The sequence below is a fragment of the Cnephaeus nilssonii genome (assembly GCF_951640355.1).
Source record: "Cnephaeus nilssonii genome assembly, chromosome: 15".
NCBI lineage: Eukaryota > Metazoa > Chordata > Mammalia > Chiroptera > Vespertilionidae > Cnephaeus > Cnephaeus nilssonii.
The window spans coordinates 10,699,861-10,711,158 of record NC_137086.1 but is presented as its reverse complement, the minus strand read 5'-3'; the positions used below and the strand labels follow the sequence as shown (position 1 = coordinate 10,711,158).

The following is an 11,298-nucleotide window of genomic DNA, read 5'->3' as shown; positions in this document are numbered from 1 at the left end:
GTACAGGGAGCTCACTCCCCTCAAAGGGGCGCATCCTATAGAGGCCTGGCGCCCCGACCTTGGCCCTGCTGAGTGGGCGGCCTCCACTGGACCGCGGCACCTGGAGCGGGCGGCGGGCTGGGTGGGAGTTGCGGCGGAGGGGCTGGCGCTGCTGTCCCCGGCCCCGGTGCTGAGGCGGGCAGAGTGCAGTGGGCTCTGGCGGAGGTCGGGAGAACTGCAGGGCGAAGGCTGCCGGGGGCTCCGCGGACTGCGGGGAGGGAGGCACTTGACACGGCCGGCCGGGAGAGGAGGGGCCGCTGTCCCTGCGGCCAGTGCTGGATGCGGGGACCCAGCGCCGAGGCTGCGCCAGGTAGCAGAGCGCCCCGCGGGAGTGGGGGTGGTGGCGGGGGTGGCGGCTTCCGTACGGGCCCCGGTGGAGTGGCCCGGAACCCGCCGAAGCGCGGTGCTCAGGCCAAGCAGGGTCGGGGTGCTGAGGGTCCAGCCCTCTGCCTGGCAGCGTGCGGGCACCCCCCGCGGGGCCGCAGCGGCCAGGAAGTCGGACCGAGGGCGCTAGGACCGGCCGCGCGCCCAGGCCGCTCCCGCCGCGGCGCCCCAGGGCCCCCCAGTCGGCGCTGCCTCCCGGGCCGGCTCCGCAGCGCCGGGGCCCGGGCCAGCGCGGCCGCGGGGGGCGAGCAGCGGGCGGAGGCCTGGGCCCGCGGGCGGCCGGAGGGAGGGAAGAAGGAAGGCGGAGAGAAGGTGGGAGGGGGGTACCCGGCGGAGGAGGCGGAGAGAGGGAGCGCGACAGCGAGCGGAGGGAGGGAGCGAGCGAGGCAGGCAGGCGGGCCGGGAGGGAGGGAGGGAGGGCGCGCGGGCGGCGGCGGCAAGACCAGAGGACGAACCGGGACGCGGCACCGCGGCACCGCGGCACCAGGGCGCGCAGCCGGGCCGGCCTGACCCCACCGGGCACACGGTAATGAGCGCCGCTTCTGGCGGTCCGGGCGGCCGGCCCGGAGGCGGGCGAGGAGGAGGGGAGGCCGGGTTGGGGGGCACGGCGGCGGGCAGTGCCCGCTCGGGGCACGCTCCCGGACCCCAGCAACTCGGCGCCGGGCGCTCCGCGGGGCTAGGGCTGCGGGTGGCGACGGCGGACTGGGCTGGCTGGGGCGGTGCGGGGCGTTTGAGGGTTTGTTTATGTCACCGCGGGCTCGGCAGGCGCCCCCTCCTGTTCGACTGCTCCCGGCTTGGAGCCCCCTCCCCGCCCCCGTTCCCCCCTGGGCTCAAGTTCAAGTCTATACAATGCCGCGGGGGGGGGGGGGAACCCTCCTCCACCGCTGGCCTCAGCCGCGGTGCCCGCTCTGCGCTGCCGCAGGGTCTCGGGACCGGCCACCCCCGCCTTCCGGCCCTGCCCCAACCCCGGAGCCCCGCCTGGGGCCTGTGGCCGGGGCGCCAGAGGGCGCGGACCCCGACCCGGAATGATCGGCTCCCACCGCGGCCCGCAGGGAGCGGAGGAAGGCGGCGGGGGCCTGGCCCCGCGCAGGCTCCGCCGCGGCGGCAGAAAATGGCAGCCTGGCACGACCCGGCCCCCCGCCCCTCCCCCCGGTTCTCGGCCCTCCTCGGCCCGGCGGGATCGGGGCACGGGAGGCCCCCGGGGGCGGTTCGAGGGGTAACCAGGGGGCCGAGCCGGCGAACACTGCGCAGCGATCCTCCTTCGGCCACCTGTGGCTGGGGGTGTGGGTTGCCAGTGGAGCTGGGAGGGGCAACGGGGGTGGGGAGCGTGCCACTTGGGGGGCACACCTCCCTGTGGAAGGCTGGTCAGTGCGCGGGAGGGGGGCACGTCGTGCCTGGCTCCTCCCTGCCCCCGCGCGGGCCGTGGGAGCCGGGGCGGCGGCGGTGGCAGCGGCGGTGGCGCCGCAGTGTGGGGGCGGGGCGGGGGCGGGCGCATATCCCGGGCCGGGAGGGGGGGGGGCCGGAAAACGGGCGGTGGAAGCTTCGGGGTGGACCGGGAGCCGCGCGGGTGGAGGCGTCTGGGGTCGCCCCCGGCAGCCGAAACACCCGCCCCGCACACGCCAACACGCACGCGGACACACACATGCACACGCACCCCCGCTGGGCCGGTGCAGACGTGTCCTTGAAAGCTTCGCATCTGCACAGTGAAGGACGAGGCCTCGCCGCGGCTGCAGAGCGGGGTCTTCGGCCCAAGTCCCCACGCCCCGGGAGGCCGGAGCTTCGGAGCCGAGGCGGCCCTGGTCCGTGTCCCGCCCTCACCCCGCTCCCTCCCCTCCCCCAGGCCGCCCTGCCCACCCTCCCCCTTGGCACCGGACCGACCGAGCTGGCGCGGGTCCAGGGCCCGCCCCCTGCCCCCCCCCACCCCGCCTCCCCCAGCCCCTCATCGCTGGGGCCCGCCGTCCTCCGGCTGCCAAACTTCGTTTGGCTTTCCTGGAGCCTCCCTTCTTGGGGAACCCACTCCCTTCCCACCCCACCTCTGGTTTTCCCCTTCTCTCTGCATCCCCTGCGTCCTTCCGCCTCCTCTCTCCCCTGCAAAGCCAGCTGAGAAGGTGTGGGCGCCTTAGGTGGGGAATGGGGCCCGTCAGTTCTCCGGGGCTCCCTTCCCAGCCCCCGAGGGGAGCCCCCCGTGACTGCACCTTGACCTAAGATGGCGTCCTGGAACCCGCTGGGCAGCTGGGGCTGCGCAGGCCAGAGGGAGGCCCTGGCCCAGAACCGCACCGCTCGGCCCTCCTCCCCCCAAACCAGCGGGGGGCCGGCGCCCGCCGCCGGAGAAGCGCCCTCTGCCCCGTGACCCAGCTTGCCCCTCGCCGCCTTGCCCAGAGACTGCCATCGGCATCCCTGGGGGACTGTTCCGTCTTCAGGTTTCACCCTGGGCTGCCAGCGGCTGAACCGGCCTCCTGGGCTGGCGGCTGCGAAGGGATCCTGGGATCAGGTACTGCGCCGCGGTTGTGCCTCCTCCCTCCCTGGCAGATGTGACAGCTGCAGCCAGGGAAGCCTTTTCTCCTTAAGCGCCGTCGCTGAAGTGTGAGGACTGGCCTATGGGATTTGGGGGAGCCCAGCTGTCAGGCGGCGGGCCCTCTTTGGGCCGCCCCCTCCGTCGGCGGGGCCATCTCCTGGTGGTTTGCAGCAGCTGCCTGAGCTTGGAAGCTTTGGTTTCTGTGTCAAGGGGGTCCCCCTCGGCCCCCCAGGTCACGTTGAGAGCCTGGTTGGGCTGTTTGACAGGCAGCTCTGTGGAAGTGTGAGCCTGTGTGTGTGTGTGTGTGTGTGTGTGTGTGTGTGCGTGCCTATGCGCTCCACCCAGCAGGGGCCCCAGGCAAACTTGCCTGCCTCCCTTCAGGGCCCCACTTCTTTGGGCCCTGGCTCCCTCTCCAGCCTCTTGTCCAGCTCCTGGGTTCTTGTCTTCAGATACTTATCAGAGGCAGAGCTCCAGGCTCAGGCTGAGGGAGGCTCTCTTCGCTCTCCCTCCCAGGCACCTGGGCCTGCGCTAGGCGGCCAACCTGAGGAAAGGTGAACTCCTTCTAGACTCAAGGAGTGAGTCCACAGCGCAAGGACCACTCCCCAGGCCCTGGAGAAGCATAGGAGAGGGCGGCTGGCGGTGGCCATCTGTCAGGGGTCTATGGACAGGATTCCTCTGTGGGTGGAGGTTGCACTGGAGCTTAAAGGTCCATTCCAACTTTTAAATTCTGTAGCTCTGGCTCTCGTGGTGGAATTTCAGACCCAGGAAAGGGCGCAGGGTGGTCTTTTTGTTTTCCCTTTTTCCTTCACCACACAATAGTAATCAGGAAATGCTCCCCAGGGGAGGAGGTCTGTGAGAGAACAGCCCCCCTCCCTGGGGGCGTGGACCTTTGAAAGCAGAGGCGGCCGAGTTTGACAGGCTTCGTGTAGAAGTTCAGCTTCCAGTTAAGACTCCAGACGTGCGTGTCCTTCCGTGGGTTATGTGTAATTCTGTGTGTGTGTGCATAATTTCTGAGCTATCTTCCCAGGTCCAAGTTAGAGTAAGCACTTGTGTCTCTTAGGACTGTTTTGCTATCCCAGTCACACACAGCGGTGCCACTGGTCTTCTGTGAAAGCCTGCGAGGGAGACAGGACAAGCTGGAAAACACTTGCCCAGGGTGACCTGGCCAGGAAGGAGGGGGAACTGGACGGTGCCCTGCACAGCTCTCCTGGGCTGCTGCTATGCCCGTTTTCTCTCTCACCAGCTTGTGGTGTCCGTGGGACAGGGACCTTGCCTCGGCTGCCTCGGTGTTGCCCCCCCTGGAGCCTCCGTGGGTGTCTGCTGAACGGCGGGGAAGCTTGCTGCTCATCTGTTGTTAGTCCCTGTCCTCTCCTCAGTGGCAGAGGGTTTGGGGCCCTGCTCTCTTCTGCTTGCTGTCGCTCCGCCTTCCCCAGATGGCCACGCCTACTTTTAGGCTAGTTCCTTAGGCTCAAGTATATGCAAGGCTCGTTTTTTGGGGGGACCAAATGAAAAGGGGACTCCGAGAGCAGTTTTGCTGGTTCTCTAATGGGGTGAAAAATAGACCACCCTCTCGCCATCCTTGGGCCTGAAATCTTACCATCAGAATCCAAGCCTTGGAATTTAGGGTTGAACGAGAACTTTGAGCCCTGAGAGTCCTTGGAGCTGGGTGGGGGGGGGGGGGGGCTGTTTGCACGTGAGACGAGGTCCCCTTTCTTCCAGTGCTACCCTGAGCCTGAGGCCAGAAGGCCAGTTGTGAGCCTGTCTCGTGCTCCTTTCCCTCTGCACTTCCTGCTCCCTTCTCCCTGTGTGGGCCTGGGGTCCCCGACCTGGTGCCCATGTGCCCTTTCCCACCCCGTGCCCCACAGATGGTGAGTGCATCGCCGGCCTCTAGCTTGGGAACAGGCAATAGTTGGGGCCGAGGCATGGCCTGCAGGAATCTATTCTACTTCCCTTCCTCCTTCCCTTCCGGTGTGTGACAGACAGTGTGGGGCCTGCCTGGAGCCTGCTTGCCCTTGGAGCCCGGGCGGCTCTGGGCCTGTGTGAGTTGCTTTGCTGTTCTGCAGGGCTTCGGTAGCAAACTACCAGTGAGGTGCCAGATTCCTCTCCACTCGGAACCTGAGGGCTCGCTTTCCGTCATTTCTGTCTTTGGCTAATGTATTCCCCCAAACTACAAAACCTGAGATCCTTGCGGTGTGGGGGATACGTGTGTGTGTGTGTGTGTGTGTGTGTGTGTGTGTGTGTGGCCGCGCCTGCCTTCGTTTGGCTAACTGCGTGGGCAGGACAGGGTGCGGTGCACGTGGTCCTCTGTGCATATTTTTGTGTACACATCTTTCCGTGTGCCCTGTGTGCAGCGAGTGGGCACAAATCCGACCTGCTTAGACGTAAGCCTGTTTCAAGGCCGCCGAAGTGAGGGCCAGGGAGTCAGAAGAAGCTGCGTTCTGATGCTTCCCGGCTGCGGGATCGGGGGTGGGGTGGGGGGGGCACTGACTTCATCTCCGCTTCCTCACCTGTACCCGGGAAATAAGACCAGGCTGTCCTCGGAGCTTGTGAGGAGTGAGCAGATAACGCGCAGAGTGGGAGTGCGCGGTGTTAGCTGGCCGTGATTGTTTTCGTTCCGTGGGCAGCTTACGGGGACTGGCGCGGCAGGAAGTGCCCTGAGAAGTCTTGTCCACCTTCCTGCCTCTTTTGCAAAATCTTGGACGGATGACAAAAACGCTGCTTCTGATTGAAAAATCTTCAGAGGTGGGCGGCTCCTCAGAGGAGCGTTGTCAACAGGTTGTCTTTGTGTTCACCTTCAATCCCTCTCGCCGCTTCAGCTCTTTATTCTGATTCTGTTCTGAGCGCAGTATGTTTGTTTCCAGAGACTTACTAGGCATTTCCTGTGGGCAAGGCTGTGTGCTAGGCTTTGAGGGGACACAAAGTGAGTTTAAGGTGTGCCCAGCTAATGACCACCGACCAGGGTCACAGGACAGGGAGAAATAAAGGACAGGTCACAACCAACTGAGGGGATCTGAGAGGACTTCTTGGAGGAGGTGGCATGTGAGATAGGCTTCACCGCACAGAGGGAGGGCTTCCAGGCTGAGAGGATGAAGCTAGGTAGTTGGGGATGGGGTGGCTGGAGTGTGGGGGAGCCACTGGGGAGACAGAGCCTCAGGTGTGCTGGGAGCCAGGCTGAGGCCCTGCATTGATTTGGGGAGAGTGGGCCCTGTGCTCTGTAACTCCTATGTGGCCTGTGAAGAATCACCCTGAACGGATCTGCTTGTGGTGGCTTTAGGGGGGAGGGTGGGGACAAGACAGAGGGAGGAAAGGGAGAGCGGGGAAGGGGCCAATGAGCTGTTGGTCTAGAATCTTGATGCTTTCTTTATAGTCTGTAGACTGGAGCATAAGAGCTCAGACTTGGAGAGAAACAGAGCAGGGTTTAAATTACACCAACCCCAGGGGGCGGTGATTAAGGGGAACACCAGCCAGGGTGAGGTCTGCGTGCCAGTGATTGCATCATGGTGTCCATGGCCCACTTACATCCCCTCCCCCAGGTTGAGGTGCCCCAGCTTCCAGAATATTCCTGCAAGGGGCTGTGAATGGGGGTGCAGAACCTGACTCTGCCCTGCCCTCCCCCCTCCCTCCTTCGCACGCAGCAGAACTGAGCCCCCAACTCCAAGGGGATGTGCCCTCTCCTGGCAGCTGTGCCCCAGGTGTGGCTGCAGGTGCCTGACAGCCCAGAACAAGGACAGCCAGTGGTCAGGGCCCGACAGGCCGCATCTCCCTTGCTGATCACATCGCAGGCCCGTCTGGAGGACAGCGGCAGGGGGAGGAGGTGCGGAAGGCCTGGGGCTTTCCTAGCCAAATCCCAGCGGGGAGTGGAATTTTTTTAAACTGTAACTGAGCATCGCCCATCCCCATCCTGCTGTGGTCCCCTCTGACCCCTACTGCTTCCCAGCCTGTTTGCATCTATTACCAGGTTCCTATTTTCTCTTTGCGGTCATGGCCCTGCTCATTGTCATCCCTATCGATCTTCCCTCTCTGTTTCAAATGTCAAGGTCATTTTTAATTCTGAGCCAGTTGTTAGCTGTCCTGTCTGGGTGCTCAGAGGGGATAGAGGACCATCTCAAACAGCTAGCAACTGGAGAGCTGGAACGTGGGCGTGCTGACTCCTGTGCTCTTACTGTTGTGTTACTGTGTACGTGGGTCAGGGGGTCGGCGCCGAAGATATTCTAGACCTAATAGATCAGCTAGATCCCAGTGTTCCGTGGTCCTCACTTGAAAAGGTTAACAGATGCTTAGAAGGGATATTATGGGGTGGTAGGGTCAGATCTGGGGGTTACTGAACGGTGGGTTGCATGTGGGCCCAGGCATAGTGACTGTCCGGGAACGCCCATGCTGGGGGACCTGGTGACAAGCTTCCCCACAGAGGTTCCCCGGAGGACCCAGGGAGGAGCAGGTGAGGACGCTTGGGCCTGTGCCAGGGGTGGGATCCTCCAACGGCCTGGCAAGCAGAACCTCTTGAAGGAATGGTCCTGTGTGATTAGAATTATAGACTCTGAAAGGGTAAATACATTTATGGGTAAAGGGGGATCTGTTTAGATTCCCCAAAGCCTTGGAAATGGGGAAGTAAGCATGTCTATTCTGACGCGAAGATGTCCATGATATGGGGTTGGATTACCCCAAAAAACTATATGCAGAGGTATAATCTTGTTTTTGTAAATCTTTAAATATATACGAAACTATATGTAGGCTGTACATACATAGAAAAAGTCATCTCGAGGGGGACACAGCAAACCTGTCAGCAAAGACTTTGCCTTTTTACTTTGTATACTTTATATACTTTGTAACCTTTGAGAAACTGTAAATGCACACGTGTTACTCTGTTAATGACAATAACAAAAATAAAGTCACATTTTTTAAAGCTTCTGGATAAGAACATGAAAAAAAGAATTTGAGGCACCCTAGGGCTGGAAGGATGGATTCTTTCTCTGATGGATAAAAATCTGGCTTGGACACTGACAGCCAAGGGTAGGGTTACTCAGGTGCTTGTCTTCTCTGGGAAGGTTGCAGGGAGAAGTACTGCAGACACAGGCCTCCAAGCGAAGGCCAGGGCGTGGAGGGACTGGGCGAGAGTGGCCAGCAGGCAGCTGGCTGCACCTGGGTACATACCAGGGCAGCGGACCAAGTTAGATTTATAGGACGGTGACGTGAAACTCCCAGTTCTGATCCAGGATGGGAAACAAATCATTGAGGATCTTCCCAAAAGGCTTCAACCTATGGTTCCCTGGGAACTGAAGGTATGACCAGGGCCCGGGCCAGGTGTGGAGCATAGGCTGACGGATGGAGGACCAAATGGGGTTTCAGGAGGCTCCACCCGGGAGTGGAAGGGATGCCTGGAGAACTCGTCGGGCATGTGGGCTCAAGCTGTACCCGGCTCGGTGATCTGGAGCCACGAGCAGGTGGTAGAGACCCAGGTGACAGGGTGGAGAGGTGAGGAGGGACGGAGAGTAATTCCTCTGCCTGTTGATTGGCAACAGCATCCACCTCCCCCTTCCACAGTCCCCTCCCCAGCCCAGTCCCCACCCATGAGTACTCTCTGGGAGCTTGCTTTCCCCCTCTGAGGCTGCCCTGTTGAATATGACATGAGGAAGGGTATGTATAATTATTTGGCCCTGCCCTGGAGTAAGGTAGGAAGATCAATAAAAGGTCAGTAGCATGGAAGCAAGCACAGAGCTGGCCCCTCTGTGGACCTCCCCACTGCTAATCAGTTCCTTGGGCACAAACATCTTTGAGCTGCAGGTTTTCCATCAGGGATAAGAAGAGTATCCACATCTTACCTGAATCAAATGAAATATGTGAGGAAAACAGCCAGCACTTTGCCTGACACATAGTAGGTGTTCAGGGGATTTGAGTTCCTTTTCTTTCAATGGGGTCATGACAGGACTGCGCGAGGGTGACTTTAGGGACTACGTGTGATGACCCCCATGAAGGCCCCTGTGCACGATAAGAGCCTACAAATGTTGCCTGTCCTTTTCCTCACTCTTTAGGAGGAGTCTTGGAGCCTCCATTCCCGCCTCCGTAAAGCCAGGGTTTGGCTGGTTGATCTGAGTCCCCCAGCCCTGGCCATCTGATCTTGGGCCTTCAATCCTGATGTACTTCATCAGCCTCTCACTGGGGGACCCAGCAGGTCCCCCAAGCCCTCTCCCTCCCTGCCCTCTGGTCTCTTTGGGCCCAGAGCCAACAGTGGCTTCTCCTCTGGTTCTGGGCCTGCTGGCAGGGCTGGCTCTGCCCCCTGGCCTAGAGGCATGGGAGGGTCCAGACCACAGCTGGCAGCTGGCAACACTGCACCGGTTCCTAATGGTTTTATTTCCAGCAACAATGTGGTGCTTGCTGCCATCCTCTCAGGCCGGTGGGTCCCCCAGCCTCACGCTGGTGGCCTGAGGGCCTGCCTGGTGCTGGGAGCTCCACTGGGAAGCCCCGTGGGCTGGGCAGTTGCCTCTGCATTTTCTTCTGTCGACACCCTCCACGCAGCCTGGACTCAGCTGGTGAGATGCAAGGGCCCCGAGTAGGCAGGCCTGGCAGCTCTCAGGTTCTCTCTTGCGAGGTCCCTTGCTTCAAACCCACAAATAAAGTTCGTCTTTTTACTGAAGACCTACTATGTGCCAGGCACTGGCTACAAAGATGAAAGGGACTAGTTGGTCCTCAAGGAGCCCACAGCAGAGGCGAGAGTCTGGAGAGGGCAACCATTACATCATTGGTGGGTGGAGAGATCCGGCAGCATGTGGGAGGGGAGGGATGGGGGGACTCTGAGAAGGGACATCTCATTCAGGGCGAAGGGCGGTCCGGAAAGGCTTTCTAAAGGAGGTGACGCTTGAGTGGAGTCTTGAAGGGTGGGGAGCAGGTAGCCAGGTGGCCAAGGGCATTTTCTGACCTGACGTGGCTGGAGTAATGGCATTTGAGGAATGATGGGATGTGAGGCTGGAGGGCTGGGCCAGAGCTGGACCGTGGAAGGCTGGGGTGTTACCCATTGATAGGTGTCGGGCTTGGAGAAACATGCTCATATTTATATCTTAGAGAGGTCATCCCGGGGCATCAAGGAAGAGAAATTGGGCAGGTAAAGATGGGGCCAGGGAACCCAGGCGGAAGGCTGGTGCAGGAAGTCCAGGGAGCGACAGTGTGGGCTTGGAGGAGGGGTGCTCTGTGAGGCATCTAGGAAGCAGAGCTGTAGGAACAGCTGGGGGCTGGGGGGTACAGTGAGTCAGGGGGAGTGGAGTGTGGACTTGAAGGCAGTAATCCTCACGGGAGGGTTTGCCCATGGAGCCTGGTTTGTGGCTCACCAGCTTTTGGGTGGAGATGCCATCCATCCACGGTGAGGATACAAGATGGGGAAAGTCTCGAGAACCTGGGAGTGCTTCACGTGGGAGGGGGGAGTGGGGTGGAGACTTGAGGGCAGTAAGGTTTGCCCATGGAGCCTGGGTTTGGCCAGGCTGGCAGAAGGAGAGAGCCTGTCCCCAGGCCTGGAGGTGGAGGCCAGGGCGGGGCAGGATCCAGCGTGATGGCTTAGAAAGACAGGCACATTTTGTTCCATAACTGGAAGCAACCCGTGGAGATTTCTGAGCAGGGAAGTGACTTAAGCAGACGTTCGTTCCCTGTGCGTGAGAGGTGCTGATGATTTGGGGCCCTGAGCTGGGGCCTCTCAGGGGCTCCCCACAATGAGGAGCAAGGCCTAGACCCCCACCTGCATGACCTGTGGGACGTCCTGTCACCCTCTGAGAATGGTATGTGAGTTACCACACGGACGTCCACCTTCCATTGATGGGCAGGGCCACTGAGATAGGTGGGGATTCGCTGAGGGCAGCAGGTTGGGTAAGCAAACAGAAAAGAAATAAGCAAGACTGCTTCCCTAAAATAGAAATGAGTCTTTTGAGTGTCGCAGGAAAGGCGGTTTCGAAAGAATTTCTAGAAAAATGGCTTGAGCCAGGTCAGCATCACTGGAACAGGAGGTAGCATGGCCCCTCAGCCCTGTCCCCTCCCAGCTGTATCCTTGGGCAGATCACTTAGCCTCTCTTAGCCTCAGTTTTGCCATCTGCAAAGTGGGGATAACCTCACAGGCTGTTGTTTTTGCTTGTTTGCTTGTTTCAAACACTGCTCCTTGCACTAAACCTGGGTATTTTATGTCACTCGTTTAAAAGAATCCTCATGCAGTTGGCCTCACAGGTGTCTGAGGATTACGGTTCAGCCATGCATGCTCCCAGTCTGGCACCGAGGAGGCGCACACCCACACACCCCTTCTTTCTCTCCCGGAGCTGCTGCTTGCTTTGCCTCCCGGGAGGCCTGGCCTACCTGGCCCTCAGGCAGTGAGCTCCTCCTTCCTGGGA

The 11,298-nt window shown here is 60.9% G+C and overlaps 1 protein-coding gene across 3 annotated transcripts in view; it reads left to right on the top strand.

Annotated features, from left to right (window-relative positions):
• Positions 1 to 226: 226 nt before the first annotated feature.
• DNMT3A (DNA methyltransferase 3 alpha) overlaps positions 227 to 11,298 on the top strand; it is a 96,344-nt gene continuing 85,272 nt past the window's right edge. The window contains exon 1 of one of the 3 annotated variants that reach the window (XM_079792006.1): positions 227 to 349. The gene's annotated coding sequence lies outside the window, so the exon portion shown is untranslated. Of the gene's footprint in view, positions 350 to 625; positions 736 to 820; positions 950 to 11,298 lie in introns of those variants that run through there. The other 2 variants (XM_079792009.1, XM_079792008.1) reach the window with 2 other exon arrangements.